The sequence below is a fragment of the Sorex fumeus genome, unplaced genomic scaffold (assembly GCF_029834395.1).
Source record: "Sorex fumeus unplaced genomic scaffold, SorFum_2.1 ptg000020l, whole genome shotgun sequence".
Lineage (NCBI taxonomy): Eukaryota > Metazoa > Chordata > Mammalia > Eulipotyphla > Soricidae > Sorex > Sorex fumeus.
In genome coordinates this window covers 7,025,644-7,037,500 of record NW_026606077.1, presented here as the reverse complement: position 1 = coordinate 7,037,500, position 11,857 = coordinate 7,025,644, and the positions used below count along the sequence as shown (strand labels likewise).

The 11,857-nt window shown below is 58.5% G+C and overlaps 1 protein-coding gene across 1 annotated transcript in view; it reads right to left on the bottom strand.

Annotated features, from left to right (window-relative positions):
* The window catches only part of LOC130022617 (cadherin-23-like), a 320,780-nt gene that overhangs the window by 65,383 nt on the left and 243,540 nt on the right, over positions 1-11,857 (bottom strand). The gene's annotated exons all lie outside the window — the stretch shown is intronic.

Here is an 11,857-nt window from a genome sequence, read left to right as displayed (position 1 = left end):
GCTCTGGCCAGCAGCTCTGGACTTAAAGGGGCTGTCATGGGAAAGCAATTATGGCCTGTCAGGGCTGCCGGGGGCCGGGCCCGGGCTCTGTGGAGAGGCCTGAGGCGGCGAGGGGGGCTGACGTCTGTGCCCTGACTCAGGGTCACCGTGGGCCCGGCCCTCTGTGAGGACTTGCCACAGCTGTCCCTAGTCTTTAAAGCCACCAGCCAGATGGCCGAGCCATTACAGCCTCAGCCCAGGGGGCCGGTATGGATGGCAGGTGGCTCTGTGGGCATCATTCTCGGCGTGGTACATTTCGCAGCCCTCCCTGCCCCACGCCAGGGGGTTGGTGCTGAGCCCTCGGGGGAGAGGCCGGAGCCACACAGGCCCTCGGCTGTCCCCACCCCAGAAGCTGCCTCCGTCAGCGGGGCTGACGGGCCCACCTCTCGCCCTGAGCTGGCCCACTGAGTCCTGTGGGCTCCAGGACCCCAGAGGACTGCCGGAGCCACTGCCCTCTCAGCTCCAGACTGACCCCCACACACTTCCAAGGCCCCTGCCCAGGGCGGCTGGCTGCCCTCACCGCTGGGTGCAGGGCTTGCTCTGGCAGCAGTGAGATGCCAGACAGAGGCCGGGAAGTGAGACCTGGGTGGGGCCGACTGGAGAAACTCCTCCTGCCATCCCCCAGCTCTGGGTCCTACAGCTGGTCACTGGGACCTGCGCCCAGGCCCCGTCTGACCTCCACACACACAAACACAAGCAAGGCGTTCCTCAGTCGTCACAGTGGAGCCTCCTCCCAGCTCTTGCTGGAAATGGAGACTCAAAAATCACGACCGTTGGGGCTGGAGCGATAGCACAGCGGGTAGGGCGTTTGCCTTGCACGCAGCCGACCCAGGTTCGATTCCCAGCATCCCATATGGTCCCCCGGGCACCGCCAGGGGTAATTCCTGAGTGCATGAGCCAGGAGTAACCCCTGTGCATTGCAGGGTGTGACATAAAAAGAAAAAAAAATCACGACCGTGCACACAGAGCTCTTCGAGTCAGACTCGGTCCTGGCACGGCACAGAAGCCCAGGGACGTCAGTCGGGGTCTAGCAGCAGCCACTGTCCTGTCCCCTCCCGCCACTTCCCGCCTTCACACTCACACCAGTCGCCTCTGACCATCAGAGAAAACCCAGGAGGAGAACAAAGCCCTTCTCCTGGAGGGAGGAGGAGGGAGGCGAGGGACAGGGACCAGCACAATCAGAGGGACCTGGGCTCTCCAGCTGGATTATACGGTAGAATGAGAGGGAGGGCGCCGAGAGGGGGGACGTGTCGCGGCCCACACTCAGTTAAGTGGGGCCTGGAGAGGAGGAGGAGATGGAAGTGGGAGGGTGGAGAGACAAGGCCAATCAGCCCCCTGGAGGGCAGCCACCCCCTCCCCCCACCAGCCCCAGGCCAGGCCCAGGCCCCGGGGAGCCACAGGCAGCTCTGGGCTGAGTCAGAAGGTCGCCAGAGACCCCGGAGAGGGAATGGTCCTCACCCCACACCAAGGTGACCGGAGGGGCCGGCCCGCGGCCGGCTGCCCTGGCTGGGTCCACGGCGGGCTGCCAGGTGCCGCCCGCTAATGAACCGTATTGATTCCACAGCCCCCCGTTGTCTGCCTAAATGGCAAGACGCACATCTGATAAATTAAATACCCACATGATTGCCCACCTGACATCTCCATCACTCCGCCCGAGGGTCCCTAATGAATTTCACAGCCCCACAACCACAGACGGAATTAAGGTCACAGTCCGACACGGGGCCGATAAATCACCAGTGAGCGCCCAGAGCCGCGGAGGCCCGGTCGGCCCCTCTCCCACCTGGGCTGGCCAGCGAGGCGGTTAGGCCAGGCCCAGAGTGCAGGGTGCATGCTGGCCTGCAGTCTGACCCGCCTCTCTCTTCCTGGGTGCCCACCACCCAGAAGTCAGAAGGTTCCACTTTGGGCTGAGCACTTGTCTCGCGGGAGACCAGCACTTCCTCTGAGAAACATTTGCTTCCCTGCGAGTCCCAAGCACTCTGGCCACTGTTCCTGTCCTTAAGGCCACCAGCGTCCGGAGAGAGAGTACAGTGAGGAGGGCTTTTGCCTGACGTGTGGCCAACCCTAATTTCATCCCTACCACTGCACTGGCTCCCCCAGGCACCATCAGGAGTGATTCCTGAGCACAGAGCCAGGAGTAAGTAAGCCCTGAGCACAGCCGAATGTAGCTCCACAGGCACCAAGAAAAAGAAAGCAATCATAAATAAACATAATTTAGAGAATAAAAACAGCCCCAGAAGCACGGCAACATTCAGCCGTATTCTCTCCATTTTGCAGATGGGAAAACTGAGGGCTACAGGGACAAGGACTTGGCATGGCCATGCAACAGAAGTCCTGTTTCTCCTTGGGGGTATCCCAATATGTGCTGGGGTCCCAGGGCGGGGTTTTATGTTTTGTTTCGTCTTTCATCTCGTTGCCATTTATCTTGGCGCCAGGGTTTCTCCATGATCTCAGGGAGGGATTCAGTTCCCCTCCTGGTGTTTCTCGGTTACAGCAGATGGGCTCTGGCGCCCAAGAGACCAGGGCCCATCCCTCAGTGCTGGCCCTTCCTCAGTGGGGCCACTGGGACACACCTAACTTCTCCGAACTCCAGGGTTTCCGACTTTATGTTTTTCGTTTGTTTTTGGGCCACACCTGGGGATGTTCAGAGGTGACTCCCAGGAATCACCCCTGGCGGTGCTCAGGGGACCGTATGAGATGCCAGGGACCAAACCTGGGTCAGCCACGTGCAAGGCAAGTGCCCTGCCCGCTGTGCTGTCACTCTGGTCCCCAGGGCTTTTGACTTTAAAAAGGTGAGGCTAATATTGTGAGAACTTAGGGCAATGCCATAGATACGGTGCTGGCTTTGGTGCCAGCCACTTCATAAAAGATACCTATGACTTGCTTATCCCTTGTGCTGCCGGACACTGAGCTAAGTGTTCCACGTGCGTTATCCCACTGAACCACTGAGACCAATCTGGAAAGAACCATCATCCTCAGTTTTCCCAGCTCAGCCCAGTGGTGAGAATGTTCTAACCCAGACTGAATTAATGAAATCTAAGACTATATATATATCACTCACTGTATCACTGTCATCCCGTTGTTCATCAATTTCCTCGAGCAGGCCCCAGTAACATCTCCATTCATCCTAGCCCTGAGATTTTAGCAAGTGCCGCATTGGAGGCTCTTTGAGGGTCAGGGGAATGAGACCCATCATTGTTACTGGGTTTTGGCATATCGAATACGCCACGGGGAGCTTGCCAGGCTCTGCCATGCGGGAAGGATATTCTTGGTAGCCTGTCGGGTTCTCCAAATATATATATATATATATGTATATATATATAGTAGTCTTAAATATATATAATATATATTATAGTTTTGTTTAGGATTGAACAAAAATATATAGATATACACAGACATATATACGAATAAAACAGAAAATCCTAGGAACTTTCAGGCAACGATAAAATTAATTTAAAAAATACAAATAAAGTATGTACTTGGTGCGCCTAGATTGTAAGACTGTTAGAATGCCCATCCAACTGAAAGCAATCTATAGATTCAGTGCAGTGAATTTTGCCAAACAAAATTCCAATGACACTGCCCTCCACCTCCAGAAATAGAAGAAAAAAATCCTGAAATTTATACAGAATCACAAAGGACCCTGAATAGAAAAGCAATTTTTTCCTTTGGTGGGGGGGGGGTAAGGGACATACACTGTGGTGCTCAAGGCTTACTGTGCTCAGGGATCACTCCTGGTAGGGCTGAGGGGATCATATGGGGTGCTGGGGTTCGAACCCAGGTCAGCCGTGTGCAAGGCAAGAGCCGTACTAGTTGATTATTACTCCTGAAAAGCCAAAAGTAATGTCAAGAAAGAAGAAACTGCAGGTACCACACTCCTGATTGCAAACCACATTAGAGTTGCAATTATCACAGAATACGACACTGACAAAAACCAGACACAGACCAGCAGGAGAGAAGGGAGCCCAGAAATAAGACTGTGAATACGTTGTCAATGCACAACAAATGTGTCAGGAATACACAATTAGAAGGCCCATCTCTTCAATAAATACTGTGGGTAAAACCAGAAAGCTACATGCAAAAAGGATGAAGTTGGACCAAAATCCTATATATATATGCCATACACAAAACTGATCTCAGAATGGACTAAAGACTTGACCCAGTCCGAGTGATAGCAGGGAGGGCATTTGCCACGCGGCCAGCCCAGTTGTGATCCCCAGCACTCCAAATGGTCCTGTAAGTCCACCAGGAGTCATTCCCGAGCACAGTGCCAGGAGGAAGCCCTGGGCACTGTCAGGTGTGACCCAAAATCTAAACAAACAAACAAACAAAAAAAATGAAGCCATAAACTCCTAGAAATTTCCTTGACTTTGGTCTTAGTGGTGACGTTTTTTGGGGATTTGACAACAAAATCGAAGACAACAAAACAAAAGACAAGCAAGCAAGACTAATACCAAACAAAAATGCATCTGCACAGAGAAAGAAATCATCAACAAAACAAAAAAGGCAACCTACTACCTGGCGAGGACATTAGCAAGCCACGGAGTCGATAAGGAGTCAATATCCAACACAGATAAAGAACTCACACAACAGTGGGAAACCAATTTGACTTTAAAATGGGCAGAGGAGCTTAACAGACTATTTCCCAAAGATGAACCACTGATCCTGAGCAGTTCTTAGCAGCACTGATCGGAGCCACCTCCTTAAACTGTAACCAAGAGTCTTTAATGCTGGGGCTGGAGTGACAGTACAGTGGGGAGGGCGCCTGCCTTGCACACGGCTCATTGGGGTTTAATTTCCGGCACCCCATATGGTCCCCTGAGGCCACCAGGAGTGAGCCCTGGGTGCAGAGCCGTGAGCAACCCCTGAGCATGCTGGGTGTGGCCCTATAAAAAACAGAATAGGAATTCTAGTGGAATAAAATAGAAGATAGAAGGGTATATTACTGTATGTGGTTAAGAAATACTATTGCGGGCTGGAGCAATGGCACAGAGGGTAGGGCATTTGCCTTGCATGCGGCTGAGCCGGGTTCGATTCCCAGCATCCCATATAGTCCCCTGAGCACTGCCAGGAGTGATTCCTGAGTGCAAAGCCAGGAGTAACCCCTGTGCACCGCCAGGTGTAACCCAAAAAGCAAAAAAAAAAAAACTATTTCATACTATTCCATTTTACTTTATGTGTGTGTGTATGTGTGTGTTTAGTGTGTGTGTGTGTGTGAGAGAGAGAGAGAGAGAGAGTTCAATGACATTTTTGGGGGCCAGAGAGATGGTGCAGTGGGTAGGGCACTCGCCTTGCACATGACCGACTTACATCTGGTACCCCAGATGGTCTCCCAGGCCCCACCAGGAGTCATCTCTGAGTACAGTCAGGGACCAGCACTGCCGGATGTGTTTCCAACTCCCACCCCAACGTCATTTTTATCATTTGATCATGGTCAAAGAACAAGGTTTGGAAAAACTGCTACTCAAACCCCTGGGCATTAGGATGCTGAGACAGAAGCCAGCTGACAGCAGCTGCAGCTCTCATTCCTCAGGAAGACGGAGCCACCCAAGAGCCACAAGCTCAGTTTGACTTGTGTGACACCCCCATGCATCCCCCCCTGCGTCCCCCTCCCCGTCCCCAGGAGGCTGTTTTCCCAACTGCTTCCAGGGCAAAGGCTCAGATCAGACCCTGGTGGCTGCGCTTGGCCCCTCCCTCTGGTCCCCAGTGCAGGACCCATAACCCTCCCGGCAAAGGAGGCTTCTGCCCTGCACCGGCTGCGTGACACTCAGAAACTCCTCTTGGGCCTGGCCACGCTGCCGGCCTGCCCATTGTCCCCTTGCCCAGGGGGTCCATTTGCTCTGCTCTGGTGTCCTCTGCGCAAGTGCCCGTGCAGGAACAATAGAGCTGACCACTGAAGGGTGACGCTGACAGGCGTCAGGGGGGCGGGGCAGCGGTCACAGGCAGTTAGCACAGGGGCCGAGACCGCAGCAGCCCAGCCTGTCCATCTCACCAGGAGGACAAGGGCACCAGGAAGCTGCGGGCGGGCAGGCAGGGGCGCAGCCCCTCCCCCAGGCCCAGCCCAGGCGGGAGTGATGGGGAGTCAGTGGGCCAGGTTTGAGGTTCACTAGCTCAACCCCGGGTGGGGGGTCTGCACTCCTCCCCCCGCCCAGACCTGTCTCTGCTCCTGGAGACCAGGAGCACGGCGTGGGCAGTGGGCAAGCAGGAGGCCTCGGCGCCAGCCCCTGCACCAGGGTTCGTGAGGCTGGGCCCGGAGCCTCCAGAACGTTGAGTGTGGCCCCCCCAAACAGGCCACGGAGTGACCCCTCCAAGGCTCCACCCCCCGGAGGCACCGCTCAGCTTTCTGGGGACAGGGCTGTCCCTGACACGGACGGAGGATTCTGGAAACAACCACAGAGGGGCCTTCAGAGCGTGAGAGGTAACGGGGCTTTGGATTAATTTGCTGAAAAATCAATTAGCTGAGTGAGTAACTCACTGGGACCCACTGGGACCTTCCTTAAACAAGGCCAGGGATAATCCGCTCAGGACCAGAGGTGGGGGAGCCCCCCACGGGCCAGCCCCCCGCGGCCTCCCAACACACGGGCTCTGTGTGTCGGTCCTTGCAGAAGCCGGGCCAGTGGCGCTGGCGGCTGGCAGCCAGGATGTCCTCTGCCGTCCGTCTCTCCTTAGCGCCCGTCCGGCCTCCATCCCATCCCATTTGGGTCTCGCGGATTGATATTTAGATTAAAGAGATAAACACGGCCGGGGGCACTGAGGCCTGACAGTCAGAGGAAGTCGCAGCTGTCAATCACGCCCACTGACTTGTCCTCGGCCACATTGCGGGTCCCTCTCACCGCAGAGAGCCCGCAGAGCAAATTAAAAGGGCCCAGAAGTGCAGCTTAGGCACCCCAGTTGGGCGGGGGTGGGGTATCGGCCGGCGAGGAAGCGTGGGGGAGGGCTGGGCGGAGGATTTAAGTGTGTCTCTGGTCTCCCTCTCCCCCTCCCCAAGCTACAGATAAAGAATTCAATTTTCTTTTAAACGGTGGGGAAATTGGAAGAGATTTTGCTCTGTTTAAGCACAGCTGGAGTCTCCCGTCTCTGGGGATTGGAGAACAATGAGATCAATTAAGATGCCCGAGGTGAGAAGTGTCAGAGGGTGGGGAGGGCCTGCCAGGTGGGGGGGGGGGGGGGCGCAGGGACACCCCGGAAGGTGAGACTCCCCTTCCCAGCTGCGCTGACTTGTCTGGACAGGCTCTACCCGTGGGGTCCGGCCGTCACGTCCCAGACTTACTAATAACTCATGCCGGCAATTTCTGGCCACGGCTTTTTCAACTTGCCAGAATCAAGTCAGATCAGGGCGCTGGGAAGCAGGCGGGGGGTTGGGGGGTTGGATGGGGACGCTGTGGGGATGGCACAGAGGCCTGGCACACAGGTTCCGGTCCCCCACCCCCACAGCATTTTTGGGATGCAGGCCTGAACTCTGAACTCGCCCTACACTGCTTCACAGCAGTGCTGAGGAATCCTTCTCCACACTTCAGGGAGGAAACGGGTGTGCGTGAGAGCGTGAGAGCGTGTATGCGTGTGCATGCGTGCAGGAAATGTGTGTATGTGTGTGTGTGTGCAGGAAATGTGTGTGCGTGTTATGTGTGTGCGGGAAACGTGCGTGTTTGTGTGTGTGCAGGAAATGTGTTTGCTCGCACTTTTGGGTGCAGGAAACGTGTGTGTGTGCGGGAAATTGTGTTTGTGCAGGAAATGTGTGTGTGCATGTGTGTACAGGGAACGTGTGTGTGCAGGGAACGTGTGTGTACGTGTGTGTGTGTGCAGGAAACTCATGTGTGTGCGGGAAATGTGTGTTTGTGCAGGAAATGTGTGTGTGCGTGTGTGTACAGGGAACGTGTGTGTCCAGGAAACTCGTGTGTGTGCAGGAAACGTATGTGTGTGTCTCTATGTGCGCATGCATGTGCGTGCAGCAAAGACCCAGCCCAGGCATGTGCAGGGGTGGAGGAGCAGGGCAGGACGGCAGTTTGGCTGTGTCCTGGAGGAGCAGGTGGGAATGGACACAGGCGCCTGCAGGCCTGAGAGAAGGATGAGGCTGAGGGCTGCTGACAGAGGAGGGCAGCGTGGGGGTTCTGGAATCTTTCACCTCGCCCCAGCTCCATGTACCTGTTGTTCTCCCAGCCCCCCGTGCTGCCCCCCCGCCCCGCCCAGTGGTCCTCCAGCCTTCTCAGCTCATCACCCCAACATTCCTGCCCAGCACCTGCCCAGCTGTCTGCAGACCCGGGCGGAGGACTGGGCGGCCCCGGAGCCCACAGCCTGGACGCTGGAGTCCTATGTCCAGACTGAGACTAGGGACCCCGGCACAGGACCCTGAGGCTGACCCCAGGGCCACCCTCACCCACGGGGGACTCAGCAGGCATTGAGTTTACTCTCGGGGAGGTCAGAGAGGAAATGCGACTGGTCAGTGGCCCAGAACCCGGGCCCTGGGGCTCCCTGGCCAGCAGCGTCCCCCGAGCCGTGAAATCACATTCCAACTCAGACCTGTGCCCCACTGAGTGCTGTGGGGACAGTGCTCACATGCCCTGGGCCTCAGTTTCCCCACAAAGCCTCCACCCACATGCTGTGACTACTGGGAACCCCAGAGGTGGGGACCCTGAGGCAGACAGAGAGGGTCTCTGTGGGATCGGGCGGGACAGGGCAGGAGAAAGGGGATGCTGGGCACGGGCAGGGGGCCTGGGGGGGACAGAAGAGGGGGCCAGGGGCCCGGGCCTCAGCTGCAGAGTCTGGCGGTGGGCGGGGCCTGGGTTAGCTCAGATGGAGGGAGGGGGGGAGGGAGGGCGGGTGGGTGGGAGGAAGGGAGGGAGGAAGAAAGGAAGGGAGGGAGGGAGGGCAAGAGGGAGGGCAGGAGGGAGAGAGATGGAGGGAGAGCTGTGGGCACAGGCTGGAGGCTGAACATGGTGAGCATGGGATGGGGGGGCAGCAGGAGGGGGGAGGCGAGGCCGGTGGGGCACAGGAGCAGACAGAAAGCCTGGCCCAGCTCCGGCCTGGGACTGCGCTCAGCATTGTTCTGCATCTGTGCAAGGGGCCTGGTTCCCTCTGGGGGTGGGGGGTGGTCTGCATGTCTCCGGGAGCCCGATTTGTAGTGGTCACTCCCTAGAACCAAGAGAATTCTCAGGAAGGGGTTTGGGGGAAGGGCCGGAAAGACTCCCAGCTTCCCCCAACTCTTCTGGGTTCCTCCCGCCCAGAGGCCGTGTCTGGGGCCTCCTGAAGCTGGGGTCTAGGACACCGGAACCACGTGGAAGGCCACGCTGAGCTTAGCTCTGGGCTAGGCTGGTCACCACCAGACACACGAGGACGAAGCCTCCAGCTGCTGGAGGACCCTCTGTGCAGGAGCAGAGAGGGCCCTGCCCGCCCATTCCCCCACTCCACCCGCCTCACCCCGGTGCGGGGAAACACTGGTGCTTCTTGAGCTAAGTCCAGGGTGTCTCACGGCCAGCGGAAAGGACACGAGCACTGTGACGGAGCAAGAGACACGAGACGCTTCCGGCCAGGCCTGGAAAAGCTCCTGGAGCGACACCCACCCCCGTCGCAACTGGGCTGTGCCCGTCCCTCCTCCCCAGGCCGAGTTAGGTTTTCTCGGCCCCCATGAGCGTCTCACTCGGGCACCGACAGGAACCGAACCAGGACAGCCCTGGAGAGGGTGCAGAGAGCAGCCCGACAGGGGCCAAGGGTGCAGGACCTGGAGTTGGGGCGTGGTTTTAACAGTCAGCAGAGAGAGGCCACGTGCCCAGCCCCTGGACTGCACTGGAGCCACGTAGGACCCAAGACCCACATGCCCCCCCACCAGAGCAAACTTGGGGTTCAGAGGGACACATGGAATCAGGGCACTAGCAAGCCACCCCCCCCCCCCCCCACCCACCCACCCAAGACCTCGCTCCCAGTCAGAGTTCCCTTCTGGGACCTAATGCAAAAGGAGGGACCCTCCTGTGGCAAAGCACCCAGTTCTGCAGGCAGGGGTCAGAGGTCAGGAGTCAGAGGCAACGGATGTCTTAAAGAGCACTGGTGAGGATGTCCCACTCGAGTTCAAATCCTGAGAGTCACAGGATTCAGCGACAAGGGGCTGGAGGTGGGGGGAGGGGTCCTGCTCCTGCAGGCATGGGACCCCGGGCACGGCAGAGCTGAGGAGGGGGCACCTGCTTCCCCAAGTCCCCGGGACAGAGGCTGGGCGAGGAGAGTGCCCAGCACCCCTTCCTCCCTGCTGTGCAGTGTCCCTGGGGAGGCAGCAGGCATAGACAGGGAGCAGCCCTGTCTGATGGTCTGTGGGGACGTCCACCCCCCCAAGGTCCCAGTGGGGGCAACTGCATGGGAAACGGGGGCAGGGCTGGGTGGAGCGGCTGAGAGCAGGGGCAGGACCTGCCTGGAGGAGGCTCTGGAGGCTGAGGGGAGGGGACCCCAAAGACCTCACGCCGTGCTGGGACACACGGGGTCAGCCGCGGGCTGCTGGGGCTAGGCCCTAGATGCTCTTCCCCACCTCGGGCCCCTCTGCCGATGTGGAAAGAATCCCGGCACCACCGCACTCTCCCTGGGATGCAAGCAAGTTGCTTCACCTCCTCCAAACTCAGCTGCTGGCCAGGAAAGAACCAGCATGAACGTGGGTTGGACACTTAGGCGGCGGAGTGAGTGCCTGGCCCTGCAGCACTGGGATGGCTACGGGGTCCCAGCAGCCGAGCCCCCCACTTCCCCCCGCTCTGGGCAGGACGGGAAAGGCTCAGGGAAGCATCTGCACCCCCCATCCCCCGATGGGCTTTCAAATGGGCCGATGAGCAGGGAAGTGGGGGGGGGGGAACCAGGCTTCAGGGCTCAGCAGAGCCTTTGAGTTGAGGTCCCCAACACTCCCCTCCGACAGCAGAGACGCGGGACGAGGAGGTCCTCAACCCCAGGTGAGGGATGTGCAGGGACCCACAGCAGGGGAGCACCCGGGGGCGAGCCCCAGAAGCGGCAGGCCCGGCTGGGCGTCAGGTGCCAATTTAAACAGTTCTCGTTCCTTCATTGTTTCCCCCGGACACAACTGCCCACAAAACATTTTAATAACATGGCAGGAAAGGTTGGGGAGGAGGGACTTCTCGGTCTCTGAGCAGGCTGAGGACTGGACAGAGGGCGAGGGGGCGGCTGTGCCCGTCGGTGGCCGCAAAGCTCGCCCCTGCGTGGTGGGGACGGGGAGTGGATGGCGGCAGGGACCATCGTGGGCAGCTCGGACCCCCTTGGCAGTCTCCAGCCCCCTTAACAGATGAGTCTGCGTGGGGCGTGGACACACCAGCACCCAGCAAAGGAGGGAGGTCGGGCCGCCCGCCCCCAGGCCCTGCCGCCTGATGTCCCCAGCCCTGCTCGGGGGTTGTGGCTCCGCCGTATGTGAAATGTCCCCAAAGACACATGCGCCAGCAGCCATCCTCGATCCGCACAACTCCACAGGGGGCTGGGAAAGAAGGCCGGGAATGCCGCACTGGGACTGGGGTGGGGTGGGGTGGCTGGCTGAGCCCGCCCAGCAGGAGACCCCCTCTTCTGAGCCACAGACCTGCCCGATGCCCTCGCCCTGGGAAGCCCGTCTGAGCGCACTGACCCTGGGGCCACCCCATCCTGGCTTGGGACCACCACCCTTGACACCAGCAGCCAGGCGGAAGTCCGTCCTGTACCCATTTTCCCCCACGAGAATCGAGGCCTGCAGTGGGAGAGCCTGAACAGCCACTAAGCCCAGACCTGACACGGAATCTTATCTTAGGCCCTCGGGAGGCCCCGGCTCGTGCATTCAGGAATCACTGTTGGCGGTGCTCAGGGGGCCATATGGGAT